This window comes from Geotrypetes seraphini, chromosome 6 (assembly GCF_902459505.1).
Source record: "Geotrypetes seraphini chromosome 6, aGeoSer1.1, whole genome shotgun sequence".
Lineage (NCBI taxonomy): Eukaryota > Metazoa > Chordata > Amphibia > Gymnophiona > Dermophiidae > Geotrypetes > Geotrypetes seraphini.
Genome location: NC_047089.1, coordinates 66,625,819 through 66,644,076, shown reverse-complemented (window position 1 = coordinate 66,644,076; position 18,258 = coordinate 66,625,819). Strand labels below are relative to the sequence as shown.

General features: G+C 45.9%; 1 long non-coding RNA gene across 6 annotated transcripts in view; it reads left to right on the top strand.

The window, feature by feature from the left end:
* Positions 1 to 18,258, top strand: part of LOC117363034 — a 59,233-nt gene that overhangs the window by 20,304 nt on the left and 20,671 nt on the right. For 5 of the 6 annotated variants that reach the window (XR_004539958.1, XR_004539960.1, XR_004539962.1 and 2 more), the window contains exon 4: positions 7,385 to 7,457. This is a non-coding gene — a long non-coding RNA (uncharacterized LOC117363034). Of the gene's footprint in view, positions 1 to 7,384; positions 7,682 to 18,258 lie in introns of those variants that run through there. The other variant, XR_004539957.1, reaches the window with a different exon arrangement.

The following is an 18,258-nucleotide window of genomic DNA, read 5'->3' as shown; positions in this document are numbered from 1 at the left end:
CAGCAGGAGAGGCAGGAGAGAGCAACCAGAGCGCCGGTTGTGTGCAGGAAATCACTTGCTGTATGTTCCGACATGCCTCTTCCTTCACTAAGTCGTATCTTAACCAATCAGGAGCTGCAATGTCAAAGGCAGCTCCTGATTGGCTAATGCCCGACTTAGCAAGAAGAGGACGGGTCGGAGCATACAGCGAGTGATTTCCTGCACTCGCCGGCGCTCCGGCTGCTCTCTCCTGCCTCTCCAGCTGTCCTCTCCTTGTTGGCGGTTCACGGTCGGAAAATACGTGAATTGACCGGGAATCGCGAACCGCCGACCACGAACGACCAGGGGGAACACTGTATAGCCTCTTTAAAAAAACTTTTTTATTACAAAGTATTGGAGAGAGCACTGGGGCCCTGTGCTTTAGGAGATCCATGCTGCATGTGTCAATGACTTATAGCTGGAACAAACCAACATATGTTTTTGAAAAATAACTGGTGTGCTGCTGACCCACAATACCATTGGCATGTCTCTTCCACCACCACCCCTTCCCACCCCCCGGCACAGTAATCACTGACAGTCTATTCCTCCACCGCAGCACAGTATCTCTGGCAGTCTCTTCCATTCCCCCCCCCCGGTACCTTTTTTTAATTGCGCTTTATTGGCAGAAGGTTTCTGTGCTCCTGCCTTTCCCTCCGTAAACCACTGCCTCTTGATGTCTTCCTTCAGCTGCAGAGCGGTGCAGAATGCAGGCGCAATACATTTTCATAGGCCGCTGCGCGTTATCGGCAGGAGCTTTCTGTGCTCCTGCCCTTCCCTCCATTAAACCGCTGCCTCCTGATAGTCTTCCTTCAGCTGCAGAGCAGTGCAGAAGGCAGGCGCGAGCTTTTCGCAGCCTGCCTGGTCATGCACTGTTCTCTGAATAGCTTCTCGGCGCTCGAGACCAGGCAGGCCTCAAAAAGCTCGCACCTGCCTTCTGCACCGCTCTGCAGCTGAAGGAAGACATCAAGAAGCAGCAGTTTACAGAGGGAAGGGCAGGAGCACAGAAAGCTCCTGCAGATAAAGCACAATTAAAAAAGGTACTGGGGGTATATTCACTCCATAAGATGCACCTTTATTTCCACCCACTTTTTTGGGGGGGAAAAGTGCATCTTATGGAGCGAAAAATACGGTATTCCTTTTGTCATCCTCATCAAAGCACTTCTCATGATGTTGCTTCATTCAGTCCACCAGGCCTTGCCTTTTTTTTGTTGCAGTGTTTGCATTTTGCATGTATACTTGCCTTAACCATAAATAGAGGAACTTCATTAAAATATTCTCAAAGTGGATTCTTTTACAGCCTGCTGCCATTATAGGATTTCTCCTCCAAGGAGAGAATAACATGATAAACCTCAGGCTATACACACAAAGATTCCAAGACTTGTGGAGTATTATGTCAAAAGGTTTCACTTTCATTTTACTGCTTTCCCCTCCCTCCTAATACATTGCTTCTTGTGCAGATATATAAAGTTAGCACTTAAAAGGTATGAGGTTAATTCTGTGTACATCAATTTGCAAAGGAACAATGGGGCTAAGGTCTTTATCTCAACTCTGTATATTTTATATTTTTGTTGTGAAAAAAAAGCACGTTATTGCTGCAGACACAAATTCACAGTTTTGAGAAATGCAAAACCAAGCATCTGTAATAATCTTCTAGAAAGAAAAATTACTTGCAACATGAATGGATTAATGGAATTCATTTACCAAAAAAAAATTAAATGTATGAATATACAGCCTCAAGCTATATAATTAAAAACTAATTCTTATTTAATAATGAATAACTTTTGGACTATAATGTATCTTAAACAGAAAACTAGATAGATTTTTCTTCAAAAAAATTCTATTTAAGAAAAATCTGATTTAAATAAAAATCATAGATTTTTATCCTCTCTGATACAAGTCTTCACATATCTGCCCACCTCCCCAGGGACTTGTATTCTACTTAAGTTAAGCTTATAGCATGAGATTATTCCATGTGGTAGTAGTAGACAGGAAGTGGTGCACATGTGGGGTGGTGCACATGTGGGGTGGAGTACCTCTAAAACTTCCAGTTGAAGAAGTTTTTTGTGTGGGCCCGTCTAGATTTCCATGGACAGCTTTTCAAAACCCAGCACTTTGTGCATAACAGCTTTGAAAATGAAGAAACGCAGATCATTTCTACATAAATGTAGACTTTATTCAGTCCATATGCTCCTGGGTGTTTACATATGCATGCCCAACATGGCCATTTTTCATCTGAAGGGCTACTTCAGGGATTAGTAGTTACTTTCTTCAATTGCTGGCAGCAGCAACGATTAGGACAGGCTGTTTCTGGCTGAGTCAGAGCAGGAAGAGAGAGTGGTTTGAGTGTGCCACCAATATCAATGTTAATTTCTTATTTTATAATGAGGATTATCAATATGCATTTCCCATTTTACAATAAAGATATTAAAAAAATTCCAGATATCAGCATTTACACTTCCCTTAAAACACAAATAAGTATCTATTTGAAGGGGTAGGTATAAAGTCCAAAGGAAGTCTACTGATCAACCTTCAACATTGACATCCCACCAGCATGCAGCTCCCTTCTGACCCCCTGTAGCACATCAAAATCATTAAATCAAGTTTGCCCCTGACCCTTGCACTGACATAAAAATTGTTCCTTGAACTCAATGGCCTCTCTTTATCAAGGTCTCCCTGATATCCTTATTTGGCAGCTTTCTTCCTTGTAGTAGTATGTAAAATTACTATTAGAGACCTTTATGGAGCCTTGGGCTGCCTTAAGAAGGAGTGGCATGGGATTACCGTATTTTCGCGGATATAACGCGCACCATTGTAAAACGCGCACAGGGGTATAGCGCGCAGAAATCACGATGATATGTACAAAAACTTTTCTATACCGCGCTCAGGCATATAACGCGCATGCTGCCCGACTCTCCTTTCGCCCGCCCTGACTTTCCGTGCGCTGTCCCGACTCTCCGTTCACCCCCCCTGACTTCCGTGCACTGTCCTCCCTTGAAGTCCTGTCCCCCCTTGAAGGTCTGTCCCCATCCTGAAAGCCTGATGCCCCCCCCGACGTCCGATACATCCCCCCCCCCGGCAGGACCACTCGCACCCTCACCCCGAAGGACCGCCGACTCCCCAACAATATCGGGCCAGGAGGGAGCCCAAACCCTCCTGGCCACGGCGACCCCCTAACCCCACCCCGCACTACATTACGGGCAGGAGGGATCCCAGGCCCTCCTGCCCTCGACGCAAACCCCCTCCCCCCAACGACCGCCCCCCCCCAAGAACCTCCGCCCGTCCCCCAGCCGCCCCGCGACCCCCCTGGCCGACCCCCACCCGCCTTCCCCGTACCTTTGTGTAGTTGGGCCAGAAGGGAGCCCAAACCCTCCTGGCCACGGCGACCCCCTAACCCCACCCCGCACTACATTACGGGCAGGAGGGATCCCAGGCCCTCCTGCCCTCGACGCAAACCCCCCTCCCCCCCAGCCGACCCGCGACCCCCCTGGCCGACCCCCACGCCCCCCCCACCCCCCTCCCCCGTACCTTTGGAAGTTGGCCGGACAGATGGGAGCCAAACCCGCCTGTCCGGCAGGCAGCCAACGAAGGAATGAGGCCGGATTGGCCCATCCGTCCTAAAGCTCCACCTACTGGTGGGGCCTAAGGCGCGTGGGCCAATCAGAATAGGCCCTGGAGCCTTAGGTCCCACCTGGGGGCGCGGCCTGAGACACATGGTCGGGTTTGGCCCATGTGCCTCAGGCCGCGCCCCCAGGTGGGACCTAAGGCTCCAGGGCCTATTCTGATTGGCCCACGCGCCTTAGGCCCCACCAGTAGGCGGAGCTTTAGGACGGATGGGCCAATCCGGCCTCATTCCTTCGTTGGCTGCCTGCCGGACAGGCGGGTTTGGCTCCCGTCTGTCCGGCCAACTTCCAAAGGTACGGGGAAGGGGGGTGGGGGGGTCGTGGGGGTCGGCCAGGGGGGTCGCGGGTCGGCTGGGGGGGCGGTCGGAGGTTCTTGGGGGGGGGCGGTCGTTGGAGGGAGGGGGGTTTGCGTCGAGGGCAGGAGGGCCTGGGATCCCTCCTGCCCGTAATGTAGTGCGGGGTGGGGTTAGGGGGTCGCCGTGGCCAGGAGGGTTTGGGCTCCCTCCTGGCCCGATATTGTTGGGGAGTCGGCGGTCCTTCGGGGTGAGGGTGCGAGTGGTCCTGCCGGGGGGGGGGGATGTATCGGACGTCGGGGAGTCGGCCGGGCAAGAGGGCTTGGGCTCCCTCTTGCTCCGATCGTGGATGCGGGTGCGGGTGGGAGCGCGTGCGAGCGGTCGTTCGGGGTGGGGGTGCGAGCGGTCCTGCTGGGGGGGTGAATCGGGCGTCGGGCGGGGTGGGAACTATGTTTAAAAACTTTTGTATACCGCGCTCAGGCATATAACGCGCGAGGGGTATGCGCGGTACGTAAAATCACGTATAACGCGCGCGTTATATCCGCGAAAATACGGTTCTCATGATCCCACTTAGACTACCAGGGATATCAGTAAATTCTGAGGAAGAGGCATCAGGAGGTTTGCCAGGAGGGGGAGTGTTCTTTGATGCAGAGGAGCAGTTGGTTAGAGAGCAGTCTTGATCTCTGAGGACATGTTTTAATGAGTATGTGCCAAGAAGATCATTGTGTTCCATACCTACTTCTACCCTTGAAGTACCTACCGTAATTGCCATTTAAGATTTAACAGGACAAGGACTGGCACTGTTTCAGTTGCAGGTCCTACGCAATGAAACAGTTTACTAATTGAACTGAGGCAACAGAGGAATGTACTTAATTTCAAAATAATGCTGAAAGATTACCTGCTTGCTCAAATTTGTGTTGGTCATAAAATGGGTCATTGCCTCTGCTTTTCTGGGACTGTTGCTGTGTTTTATGTAACAGTTTAGGATAGATTGTGAACTATGCATTTTAATTATGTATGTTCTTGTGTTCCCCATCTTGGATAAAGATGGGTTATAAATACATTTTTAATACAATACCAGTGGAGCATATATGCAGGCTATCTTGATGGTGGGGTGGGGTGATCTTGGTGCTGATGGGAAAATGTCAAGGGAGACATTGATGCCAGTGAGATAGGATTTCAAGAAGAGAGGCTTATGCTTCTGGTTGAGTTTACGTGGATATTGGGTGCAGCAATTTGGAAAAGCTGCTCTGATGTATATGTGATAAAGATGCATGCATATTTTCTTCAAGTGCAGCATTTTTAAATTGCTGCTTCTATTAGACAAAGGGAGACATTAATGAGAAGTCGTACCATGTCCTTATGTATATTTTACAAAAGACTGCTTTTGGCAGATCCTTTTGTAAAACACAATGGAAATCCTCCATGTCCCAACCTGGACATCTTAGTTCCACTCTCTGCATCCTATCTATGAGTTGCTGAGAGGGAGTAGTGAAAGTCTGTGGTGGAAGGGTAAAACAAAAGGGGGAGTGATCCTTGGGGTTGACAAAAGAGAGAGGTTGAGTCGGAATGCAAGGGAATGGAGGAATAAGAAGACAGGAAAAAGTGATAGTAAGAGAGGAGAGTAATGAAAGAGCAGAAAAGAGTAAAGCCAGAAGGAGAAGAGGGGTGCCTCAGGATTTCTTCTGCATGCACAGTGGATGCAGTGATAGAAATTAATCCATTCTTCATACTGCACCCTATCGCTTTTTTCTTTCACTCATTAACTCTCCACAGTTGCCCAGTAATGTACACCACCCACTCAAATGCACTCCCAATCATTATGCATGCAATCATATATAAGACATAGTGGTATATCAAGTCCTAAATAGACATTCAGTCAAAATACATCATTCAAAGACACACTTGCAAAATGCAAACTCGGACAACAATTATACAGTCATGTGAAAAAATTAGGATACCCCATGAAATATTCAGTTCTTTCTTAAGAAATGTTCACATATCGATGTCAAAACTTTTTTTAATATATCTCTGGAAAAGAAAGTGATAAAATTGCAGGTAAACAACAACATTTTTCTTTGATTTACTCATGAAACAAAAGATATCCACAAAAATGTGTATTCTAACTGAGAAATAAATTAGGACCCCCCCCCCCCCACATATCCTCCCACTTAAAGTGGCTCAAATCACACACAGGTATATCACATCAGGTGCACATGATTAGAACATCGTTACTCAGCATTTTGAGAAGTTATATTGGAACTTGCAACCAGTGTGTCTCAGGCAAGGTAAGTACATTAGATAATACGTGGAGAACTCTGGGCATGCTGCAGCAGAAGTGGTGCAGTGGCAAGGAGAAGGGGCCCTACCACTTGAAGAAATAGTGGATCCAATGTGGAGCGGCAGCAGCATAGTTGGGGGGGAGCTTGAACCTTGCACTGGGAAATATTTAGTAATGCAAACGTATTCTTAGAAACACACCTGCACAAATGGAAATACTTAGATGCATATACTCTGTGGTTAGAGCTTCAAGACCTCCTTCCAAGTCTGGAGGGTATGTCAGTTGAGGACCAGGCTGACATCTGGTTATAATCTCTTGGAAATACTTTTAACAAATTGGCCCCAGAAACTGACCAGGATCTTAAGAAGAAGGTGCAGGTGTCAGGATTTACTAAAACCCTTTAGGCTTTAAGAGGCAAGGGAATATTATATACCTCCATACACATCAATATGTACAAGCTCAAACAAACATGCATAAGGACTAAATCAGAGCAGTACAGAAGGAGTGGTGAGCCATGTGGTGGCAGGGAGGCCAAACTTTGCCACCAGTAGTCCTGGTGGAGCTAGTGACAGTGTTAGAAGCAGTGAGATGACAAGGAGCCCTTGCTCTTGCATCCAAAGATGTGGCTGAAGCAGAAGCAGCATAGTGATAGGAAGTCTAGGTATGAAAAGCACTATGGATCTAGCACAGCACTTAGCCATACTACCTGTTTGTGTGTGTGAGAATATGGCCAATGTGTTTATTGTCCTGCTATGACTAAGCTAAACCGGCCTTGCATCTGGGAGCTAGACTTCAGAGAGAACTCGCAATGGGAGTGAAAACACTATATTCCTGAATGGAATTCTCTCCCGTTCTACTTCAGAGACACTATACCTTGGGAGCTCCTGCCTGACTGGTTCTGCCAACATAGTTGAGGTCTGATGTAACCAGTTGCAAAGACTGTTTTCAGAGATAAAAACTGGCTGCTTCCGACTTTCTTTAAGAATTCTGCTTTGCCTGACATTTTGAATTGCTTAGGACTCTTGCCATTGCTTTTCCTGTAGGGCATTTGCCAAGGACATTAAAGGGCATATTGACTCTAATTTGCCAACTACTTTAGCACACATGTGACTTTCAGGCTTCATGGGGCATTGTCTATTCCTGATTATTTACCCTTTGTGGTTCTATTCCAGGGCTCACACTCGCAGCTTGCCTCATGCTTCCTGGGACAAGTCTCGGAGTTGGTCGTTTCTGGCATCAAATGCTGTAAGGTTGTTATTATAAGTTTAGCACTGGTGTAACTAGGAGTATTTCTTTTGCTCTGTATCAAACCAAGTTGATACTTTAGTTATATTTTATTAGAGAATTTTTGTTACTCTGGTTTTAAGTATCTAGGACAGTGGTTCTTAACCTTGTTGGAGGTACTGAACCCCACCAGTTTCATATGCGTGTTCACCAAACCCTTCTTTATTGGAAAAATTAAATATGATTTTTACAAATTCAAAACATAGGTATACAGTGAGGGAAAAAATAATATCAATTTTGAAAACAAAAAAGTTCTCCTATATTTCGAATAATAATAACATAATAATGAAATTTACTGCAAATCAGTGTGACTTCTGCTGTTGCCTCTCAGACCAGTTCAGAAATGCGCGGCTTTACCTTGGCAAGTGCCACTCTCATGTCATTTTCGCAACAAAGTCTGTTCCTTTTCTTCGTTTTTATGTCCAGCATCCTCGAAAAGGATTGCGCGCTATATGAGTCAGAGGTGTGTTTTGACCTCCGCCGAACCCGCGAGACTGACTCACCGAACCCCTGGGGTTCAGTTGAACCCAGGTTAAGAACCACTGATCTAGGATGAGTGAAATGGTGTGGTGGCCATGTTAGTTCACTTTTCAAGGTAAAATATAGAAATAAAACAAAATAAATAAGGTAATACCTTTTTATTGGACTAAATGCATTTTATGATGAGTTTTCGAAAGTAACACTTCTTCAGCCTAGAAATTATCTAGGATGTAACTATTAGTGAAAGGATAAGATTTTGTAACTAAACTACTGCTAGGAATTTGTTTCATACTTTTGTTATTTATGCTGCCATGCTAAATAAACTATCATATTTACAGAATCTCTGAGGCGTAGTTCTTACTACAGGCTGGCAAGGTAAATGCTCCGACATTGGTTATAAGCGTTGAAGCATTTACCTCACTGGCCCCTGGTAAGAAACTCTACCAAGGTTTAGTAAAAGCCAGCATGTGTTTTTAAATTTATTGGTTAATGTTACATTATCAGATTTGAAAGTATGTGCTTAAAATTAACAAGATAAGTTATTTAATTAACTTAAGCTCAATATTTCACCAAACCAGTCTTATCCAGTCACTGTAATAAAGTGCTGAATATTAGCACTAGTTAAATTATAACTGCACCTGGGGCATATGTCTCAGCCCTTCTCTTCTTAACCATTTAACTTTTGTCCAGAAATTGAGACTTCAAACTTTGAGAAATAAAGGAAATATTCTTAGTATGTTCCTTGTATTAACATAATGCATACCTTTAACTGAGTTGCTTCTTTAAACTAAAGTCTTCAGAAGCCTTTAGGGTAGCCATTTTGATTGTCTGCTTTAGTCATCCTCCTAGTAGTTGTGCATCAAAAATGAAACATTCTTCTTCCCTTCTCAAAAAAATAACCCAACCCTGTGAGGGGTTGAAATAGTGTCCAAAATAATCCTGAAAATGTAACAGAACAGGACCAAATTTGGCATAGTGAAAAAACAATTGAGTTTGAAAATGAGGATTTTAGAGAAATAAAGTCCACAACAACTGACCCAGTGTAAATCTATAGAAGAAGCAGTTCCAGCAGCTACAGTATATAAACATTCATTCATTGCAGCACTGAACCTTTTAAAATGCCCCTCTATTCACAGATTGACTACACTAGGCTCATAATCTAAACTGAATTATGTCTAAAAACCCACTCAAGTCAGCTGAAAGGAGCATTTTTGGAGGTGTGGTTAGGGGGGGCTGTGGGCTGACCTAGACTTAGTTATCCTGCAGGGATAATGGAAGGTTTGACAAGACTGCCTAGATGGAATTTATACGCTGTGACTTAAGACAATGTAAAGACGCATATAAGTGCCCAATAGGTATCCAAAGTGACCAGATAACCACTGCAGAGACAAAGTAAAGATGTCCCCCTCGTGTTCACTGACCCCGTCGCAGCCCCACAAAGTTCAGAATAAAAAAACATACCTGCCTTCAGACCATCAGCACATGGCGTAGGAAAGCCTAATAGAGCTGCACAGAGGTGGCTTAAGTAGTCTGGGGGCTGGGCTGATGAACCATAGAGAGGAGGATGCAGGCCCATAAGCCACTCTAAGCACTACATCAATAGTGGAAAATGTGAGCCCACCAAAAAAAACAAACAAACCCTACTCTACTGCCATGTAGGTGCCATCTGCAGCCATAAGGGATATTGGGGTTGTAGACAGGTGGTTATAGTGGGGTTTGGTGGTATTCTGGGAGGCTTAGCATAACTTATAAGGGAGTTCTGGTGAGATGATAATGTGGCACCCTTTTTGTGAAGTTCACCGCTGTGCCCTGTAAGGTGCCCCATTGCTCTGTTGCCATGTTTAGATGGCCAGTTCATCGCAATGCTGACCCCTCCCACATCCAAAAGGTTTTGTTCTGGACATTTCAGACTTGGACAAATTTTTGGTCAAGAATGTGGTATAAAGATAGATATAGTGGCAGTCTGGATGATCAAATGCCTGGATGTATAGATACTGTATTTCCCAATGTATAGGCCGCCTATGTATACATGGATTTTTACAAATCTCTGCAGTGGGTGCAGCTTGCTTAAATGGAGCGGCTTATCTAAAGACATTAAAACTCGCTGTTAGATAAGCCGCCCCATTAGAGGAGTACCATAACTGAACTTCCCCCTTAAATATCTGAGCGCGGACCCAACAAATTTCTTTACTCCGCTGGCAGGCCCCTCTGAGTGCGCCAAAGATATCTCCGCTGGCAGGTGCTGGATATTCTCCTGTTAAGGAACCCATCTTCAATTTTCTGCTCCGAGCCCATTCAACCACGCTGTCCAGGGCAGGAGCGATGTTTGCAATCTCAAGCCTCGCCCCGCACTGCTTCCTGATTGGCTGCCATCGTGACAACTGACGGCAGCCAATCAGGAAGCGGTGTGGGGAGAGGCTTGAGATTGCAAACATCGCTCCTGCCCTGGACAGCGTGGTTGGAAGAGGCAGCCATTCAGGAGGTATTTACCGGCAGGGAGGGTAGCGAGGGAGGTATTTAAAGGGCGGGATGTATAGGCCACCCCGATGTAGGTTTAAAAACGTTTAGATAAGATGCAGCTTATCTAAGAGTTTTTAAACCTAAATCAGCATTTCCTGTGGCCTATACATGGGGAAAATCCTGTAGACGATTTTTTTTAATTATTTTTTTAATTTGGATGTACTTTTCAAGAATGGACATTTTGCCACTGCTGACTTTGGGCGACTAGCACCCTATGTCCAAATCGGACTTAGATATTTCTTTTGATTATGCCCCTCCACTTGTATATTTTGGAGGAGGCTAATAAATAAGAATGCTACTATATTACAGATAGGTCTCATGTTTCCATTTTTCAGCATGACTGTTTTGTACCTTCCAGATACTTTGTTCTAGTTTATAAACGGCCATCAGGGGACTTTTAACCTGATTTTGTGTTTGGGGAAAGGATTTTTAGGATATTTTTACTTTTTTGCCACAGATATACCACAACAAATGTTCTTTAGAACTGTTATTCACCAACTCTGAACTTTGTTTATTCCACTTGACCTGTAATACCTTTTAATCATTGTAAACCGCATAGAACTTCACGGTACTGCGGTATATAAACTGTTATTATTATTATTACTAGTCTTTAAGCCCGTTACATTAACGGGTGCTAGAATAGATGTGTCTGTCTGTGTTTCTTTCTCTCTCTCTCTCCTTGGCCACTGTCTGTGTCCTTCTATCTTCCCCCCCTCCCCAAGCAAAACTGTCTGCCCCCAGCACACCCCTCCACCCAAAGCAGCCCCCTTTCCCTCTCCCTGACTGTCTATCTGTGGCCCCCTTCTGTATTCACCCTAGAGCAAAGCTGTTTGCCCCCAGCACAGACCTCCCCCCAAAGCAGCCCCTTTCCCTCTCCCTGTCTCTCCATGGCCCCTTCTGTCTTCCCTTAGTGCCCCCAGTGCCGCCTTCCATGTCCTTAATGTCCATTTAATGTCCTTAGTGCCCTCAGTGCCTCCTTCCTATATCCTTAGTGCCCTCAGTGCCCCCAGTGCCTCTTTCCCCGTTGCCTTAGTGCCCTTTCCTATGTCTTTAGTGCCCCAGTGCCTCCTTCCAATGCCCCCCCTCAATGCCTTTTAGACTTTGTTCCACCCACACCCTCCCCCCGAAGCCAGCCTGCCTGCCTCCCATCCCCCTGTGCAGTAGAACCTTTAATTTCTACCCTTCCCCCCCCCATCTCTCCCATACAGTAGAATTTCGGCATTTTGCAGCATGTTTCTATCTAACCCCCCCCCGCCCCCCCCACGCCACTACCGCTGGCATGCAGCCGAACCCACTGACCCTCCCATCGTGAGACGAACACAAACCTCCGGCCTGCAGCAGTTCCACAGCACTCTACTGTCCAGATTTCCTCGGCAGTGAAAATCAAGACAATAGAAGGCTGGAAGCAGAATGTTTAGAGTGCTGTGGAACTGCTGCAGGCCGGAGGTTTGTGTTCATCTCGCGGTGGGAGGGTTGGATGGTAGGCTCAACCCGCCGGCCCCGGGGGTCCACCCGCAGGCAAGAATGGTAGCCGTGTAGACACATCCTTGGGCAGCAAGATTTGGACGCGCACTGCCACGCGCACGGGGTTCTCGTCAACCCGGGGCTTCGGCGCCATCGAGGGAGGGAAAGAGGCGCGAGCCGCGCATTCAAGGAAAGCGCGCCCGCTTCATCTTGTTTTTTTCGCCAGCCGCCCCCTCCCCCCGGAGCGACTCCGAACTCTACAGGCCCTCCAGTAGCTCACACTCCCACATCCGTGCACTCCCAGCAGGGAATTTTGAAAGCAGCGGCGCGAGGTGGAGAGCAGGGAGGCTGTGGTGACGTAATACGCGCGCATGCGCACTCGTGCTGCCGCGATAGATCAGGGAACACGCGACGCGAGTGCGCATGCGCACTTAGCTTTTTATTATTATTGATTACCTTGTAATGAGTGCCTAGTGGTTTGAGCAGCTACCTCAGCAGCCTGAGGTTGAGTTCAGTTCCCACTGCAGCTCTTTGGGACTCTGCGAGTTACTTAACACTTCATTGCCCCAGGTACAAAATAAGTACCTGTCTAAAATATGTAAACTGCTTTGAATGTGTAAACCATACAGAAAAAGCAGTATTGATAAGTCCAATCTACCTTTACCTTTTGTTTATCCCATATGTACCAGGAAGAATCGTTAAGATCCTTTTTGACTTTACACTGGTAGTACCTTCCCCTTCATGTTTTCAATGCAAGTCAGCTCGTGAAGATACTTTGCATGGTTAGCAGCTGTACTCTGTAAACATACCTTTCCAGTACGTATTTGCTTGAAAGGATTTTTTAAAAACATTTTAGGTGTTTTTAAAGACATGGGGTCGATATTCATCCAGCAGTGGTTCTTTTTTAGCTGCCACCGGTGTTATTCCCAGATATTCAATGCCAGGCATATCCAGGCACCAGCACTGAATATCTCAATTTATGCAATCAGCTATCTCTTAGGTGGTTAAGTACTAAATCACATACCATATACTGTTATAACAGAATATAAACAAAGATTTTGGGACCAAAATAATTGGCCCCAAAATAGAGGTCTCAGTTTATGTTCAGGTCCACCTTACATTCTGGTGGTGTGGTGAGCTAAGCCGGGATTGGGAGCGATCCCTTCCTCTCTCGAGATGAGGTGTCAGGTCCTGATCAAGCTGGCTGTAGAATCAGTGCACGTCCCCTTCATTCCCTCCCTTCTGTCAAATCAATGTGTCCCCTCCCTCACTGCTGTAGAATGTACACATGTCCCTCCCTCCCTGCTGTAAAATCAATCATGGGCCCCCTTCCCACCCTTCCTCAAAGAAGTACCATCATTTTTTCTACCATTTAGTTGTCTGGTTGTTATTCAAATTATGTTGATCCCAGGCTCTGGTTGTCTTCTAATAACTGCTTGCCAGGGTCTCCTGCCATTTGCATTTTCTTTTTTCTCCATGCTAACTATCCATTTTATATCTCTGTCCTCCCCTTCCATTTCCCTTTCCCTCCCACGGAGGTCTGGTATCTTTCCTTTTTTTGTTTTCCATGCCTGCAGCTGCAGCGATGGACCCCACTACCCCAGATCCACCATCTCTCCTTTTCATCAAGTACCCTTTCATTCAGCATCTCTCCCTCCTTCCCACCACCCAAGGGTCCACCATTCTCTCCCTTTCTCTTCCCAACTACCCGCCTATCCAGTAACTCTATTCCCCCTCCACATCATCCCTTGTGTCCAACTTCTCTCCCTTTCTATTCCTTCCCTCTCTCCATCCCATTGTCCATCATTTCTCTCCCTCTCCTCTGTTTTTAGACCCATTATGTCTTCACCTCCCCCCCCCTCAGTAGAGCATATGCATGTCTATTTGTACCCCTCCTTCCCTCCTTCCCTGTACTTCTATACCAGGACCCACCACTGCCCTTCTTTATACCAGGGCCTGCCTTATTTTTAGCATCCTCCAGCTTCCTGGTCTCACCTTCAAAGCACCCTGTAGAGCAAGGGTGCCCACACTTTTTGGGCAGGCAAGCCACTTTTAAAATGACCAAGTCAAAATGATCTACCAACAATAAAATTTAAAAACCACAAAGCATACTGTACACAGAGAAAATGTTAATTATCATTAATATTCCGGGGGGTTTTCAAAGAGGTCAAGGTAGATGACTTTATGCAATGTCACCTCAGTAACAACTAAACAAAAACAGACAAATATGCTCCCTCCCTTTTAACTAAACCGCGATAGCGTTTTTTAGCACAGGGAGCTGCGCTGAATGCCCCGCTCTGCTCTCGATGCTCATAGGCTCCCTGCACTAAAAACCACTATTACGGTTCAGTAAAAGGGGGCCATAGTGCAAATATAGACAGCAGATATAAATTCTCAAAACGGACACATTTTGATCACTAAATTGAAAATAAAATCATTTTTCCTACCTTTGTTGTCTGGTGATTTCATGAGTCTCTGGTTGCACTTTCTTCTACTGACTATGCATCCAATATTTCTTCCCTTCTTTCAGCCTCCTGTATGCTTCCTCTCCTCCAGACCTCATTCCCTCCCCCAACTTTTTCTTCCTCTCTCTCTGCCCCCTCCCCTTTCTTTCTTTCTCCTTGCCCCGTTCTTTCTTTCTGTCTGTCTTTCTCTCTCTGTGCCCCCTTTCTTTCTTTATGTCCCACCTTTCTGTTTCCCTTCTATCTTTCTGTCTCCCTGCCCCCCTCTCCTTTCTTTGTGTCCCCCTGCCTTCCCCCTTTCTTTCTTTTTCTTTCTCCCTGCCCTCCACCAAGCCACCGCTGCCATTGGGGAACAGGCCACCACCGCTGAGTTCTGCTCTTCCTGCTTCCCGACGCCATAACAAGGAAGTGGGAGCGCCGGGCCAAGCAGCCTTCCCCACCTGACGTCAATTCTAATGTCAGAGAGGAAGTTCCAAGCCAGCCAGGCAGTGATTGGCTGGCCTGGAACTTCCTCTCCGATGTCAGAATTGACGGGTGGGGAAGGCTGCGACCTCTTTACGGTATTGGGAAGCAAGTAGAATGTGAAGGCAGTGGGAGTCTATCACGGAGCCCGGGATGTGCTCCTCGATCGACTTGCGTTGCCTTCGCGATCAATCTTATGGGCACCCCTGCTGTAGAGGATCGCTGGTGCTGTAGCGAACCTAGCAGGCTGCTGTTGGCCTCCTCAGCACATTCCCTCTGCCACAGTCCTGCCCCTCCTCTGACTTAAGGGACTGCGACAGAGGGAACATGCTGCAGAGGTCGACGGCAGCCTACTAGGTTTGCTATAGCTAACCGGCGATCCTCTGCAGGCTGCTTTGAAGGTGAGACCAGGAAGCCAGGATGGAGGGAGGGAAGGAAGCAATAGAGGGCCAAATCACGGGCCCAGTGTATAAGACCTTGTGGACCCTGGCAGCACTGTGTTTTACTACAGGGCTAGATATATCTGCCAGTGTATAGGTCCCCACAGATCCTCCCACCACTGGACTTTCATTCTCCATTGCACCAGTACCCCCTATCAGGCTGGCCACTCTACCCTGCTGCACCAGCCCCCCCTCTATTTCCCAAATAGTCTTGAACATAATCAACTTACTGCACTGCTCATCTAGAACCACATGCCAAAACCCACTCTTAGCATCCATGCTGCAAAAATCAAACAATAATAATAATTTGTGTAAATCTGGGAGAACATCCTCCAGGGTTGGCATGAAGTACGGTAATGGTTTTGAGGACAGCCTGGTTGAATGGTGTCAGGTCTATGTATATTTTGATCTTCCCATTAGGTTTTCTGACTACTAACAGTGCGGATATCCTCTCCAGTAAGTCTTGCATCCTAATCAGAATCCCATGATCCTTTAACTCTTGCAGCTCCACTTTGACTTTCTCCTTGACAGCAACTGGCAGAAGTTACAAAGGCATCTAGACCAGTTAGATAGTGGGGTCTATTTCTAAATGCAGCTACTCATCTAATCTACCATACTCCATGAAGAGATTCAGAAATTGGTGACATGCCTGGGTGCTTGTCCATTTAGGCCCTGATTCTAGTAATGGCACTCTAAGATAGGCAATGGTAGGCATCTTACCACTGTCTAACTTAATTGTTTTACTTGGTGATAAATAGCGTGGTAATTAACCATGTGGATTAAACCCAATTAGAAACTGATTTTAAAAATGGGGGTGCCTAAGGGCACCTCCAAAACGGCCACCATTTTCCCATCTACAGAGGTGCTTTACGACGCCTAATGCCATTGTAGTTGTGGCTCACACTGAAAGTGGTGTTAGGCGTTGTAAAGTGCCTCCCTAGCTGCGATTCACATGGAAGGTAGGTGCAGGAAATGTAGGCCTTAAAAACCCTAATCTACATTCCAGTGCCTACCTTTCATGAAGTCACAATTCTAGAAACGGTGCACTTGCATGATTGACATGCAATTGGTGGCTGGTTTTTCAGCGTTGTTTATAGAATCCAGCTCTCAGTGTTTGTTCCAGCAGTGCTGTGGGTGGACACATAGTTTAGGGAGAGTAGATGCAAATGCTGACAGACCTCAGCACCCACAAGGGCTATCTGTGTGGTCCTGTGATTATAAAAATCTAGTATGTAGTTCTGATTGTCCTTTAGGATTAATCAAGTTGGCTATAATCACCTCCTTTGTTTGTCAAACATGTAGATACACTTCTCCCTCCGTATTTGCGGTGGATACATTTCCGGATGTAGGCGCGAATATGAAAAAAAACGCGAATAACTTTTCAATATGTTATTCGTGGTTTCATTAGTAAAAATGGTGGCAGATTCCTAAAGCTGCAAATAACATATTGAAAAGCTATTCGCGGTTTTTAAGTTACTCTGCCGCTATTACTACAGTCTATTGAAATAAGCTGCCACTATTACAACTTTTGAAATTATCAATTTTTTATTACTGTATACAACTGTACAGTCATATTTTCCTGGGCAAACAAAAAGTTCAAATAAGTACTGAGAGTTAAATAAAGTTCATTACTGGAATACGCAGGCGGTGTCTTCATCCTCATCATCCTGTACAAGTATTGCAGGAGGAGGAGATGAAGAGGATAAGCGAGCACCAGGGGCCTCCTCATGCAGTGGAAGTGGGTCTTCAGTAGGAGGAAGATGAAGAGACAAAGGGATGCCTCCCTCATGGGTGGAACTGGTGGATTGTGAGGCAGTGGATAGAGAGGCACTGACTCTAGGTATCCTTGGGAAATACATTGTGATTTCTGTCTGGACCTTCTGCTTCATCATCTCTTTGTATATATTTTTGTATATAGAAATCGTTGCTTCTAACTCCTTCAACTTTAACGCACGTACCATGGATGGGTCGATGTCATAGAAAAAATCAATCGCACCATTGAACCTGCATATGCCCTCTGCAATATTATCCAATGTAAACTTGTCTTCTAGCACTTCTTCTAATCCTCCTTCCTCCTCTTCATCTGGTATTGCCTCTCCTTCAGGAGCAGTCAGGTCAATGAGATCATCTTCCGTTAGTTCAGTTGCTCTGGTGTTTATTAAGTCTTGAATATCCTTCATATCCATATCTTCAAAGCCTTTCCCACCCACCTGCTTTGCCAAGTCAATGATGTTTTCAATAATTTCTTGGCCTTGCTCTATGATATTGATAGTGTTATCTTTTTTTACACATTCAGGCCAAAGATTCTTCCAGCACAAGTTCACTGTCTCTGGCTTGACTGCTTTCAATGCTCTTTCAATAATATTGATGGATCTGCAATAGTGAATTCCTTCCAATTTTTCATGATGTTCTCAAAGTTGTGTCCTTCATCCATAGCATGGACAATCCTCTCTAATGAATACCGTGTGTAGTGTGCTTTGAAGGTCCTTATTACCCCCTGGTCGAGAGGCTGGATGATAGATGTGTTGGGGGGCAAGTAGACGATCTCAGCACCATCAATGTAGAACTCATGTGTATCTGGGTGGCCAGGGGCATTGTCCAATACCAACAGAACATTAAATTCAATTCCTTTATTGGCCACGTATTTTCTTACTTTGGGCACAAAACAATGATGAAACCATTCTAGGAAAAGAGCTCTGGTTGGCCAAGCCTTCTTGTTGCTCATCCAGTAAACAGGCAGCTGGAACTTATCTTTTCCCTTCAAGGCTCGGGGGTTTGCGGCTTTATAAATCAGGGTTGGCTTTATCATATGGCCTACTGCATTTGCACAAAGGAGCATGGTTAATCTATCCCTTGCATGCTTGAAACCTGGTGCTCGCTTATCCTCTTTGCTAATGAAAGTCCTCTGTGGCATTTTCTTCCAAAAGAGAGCAG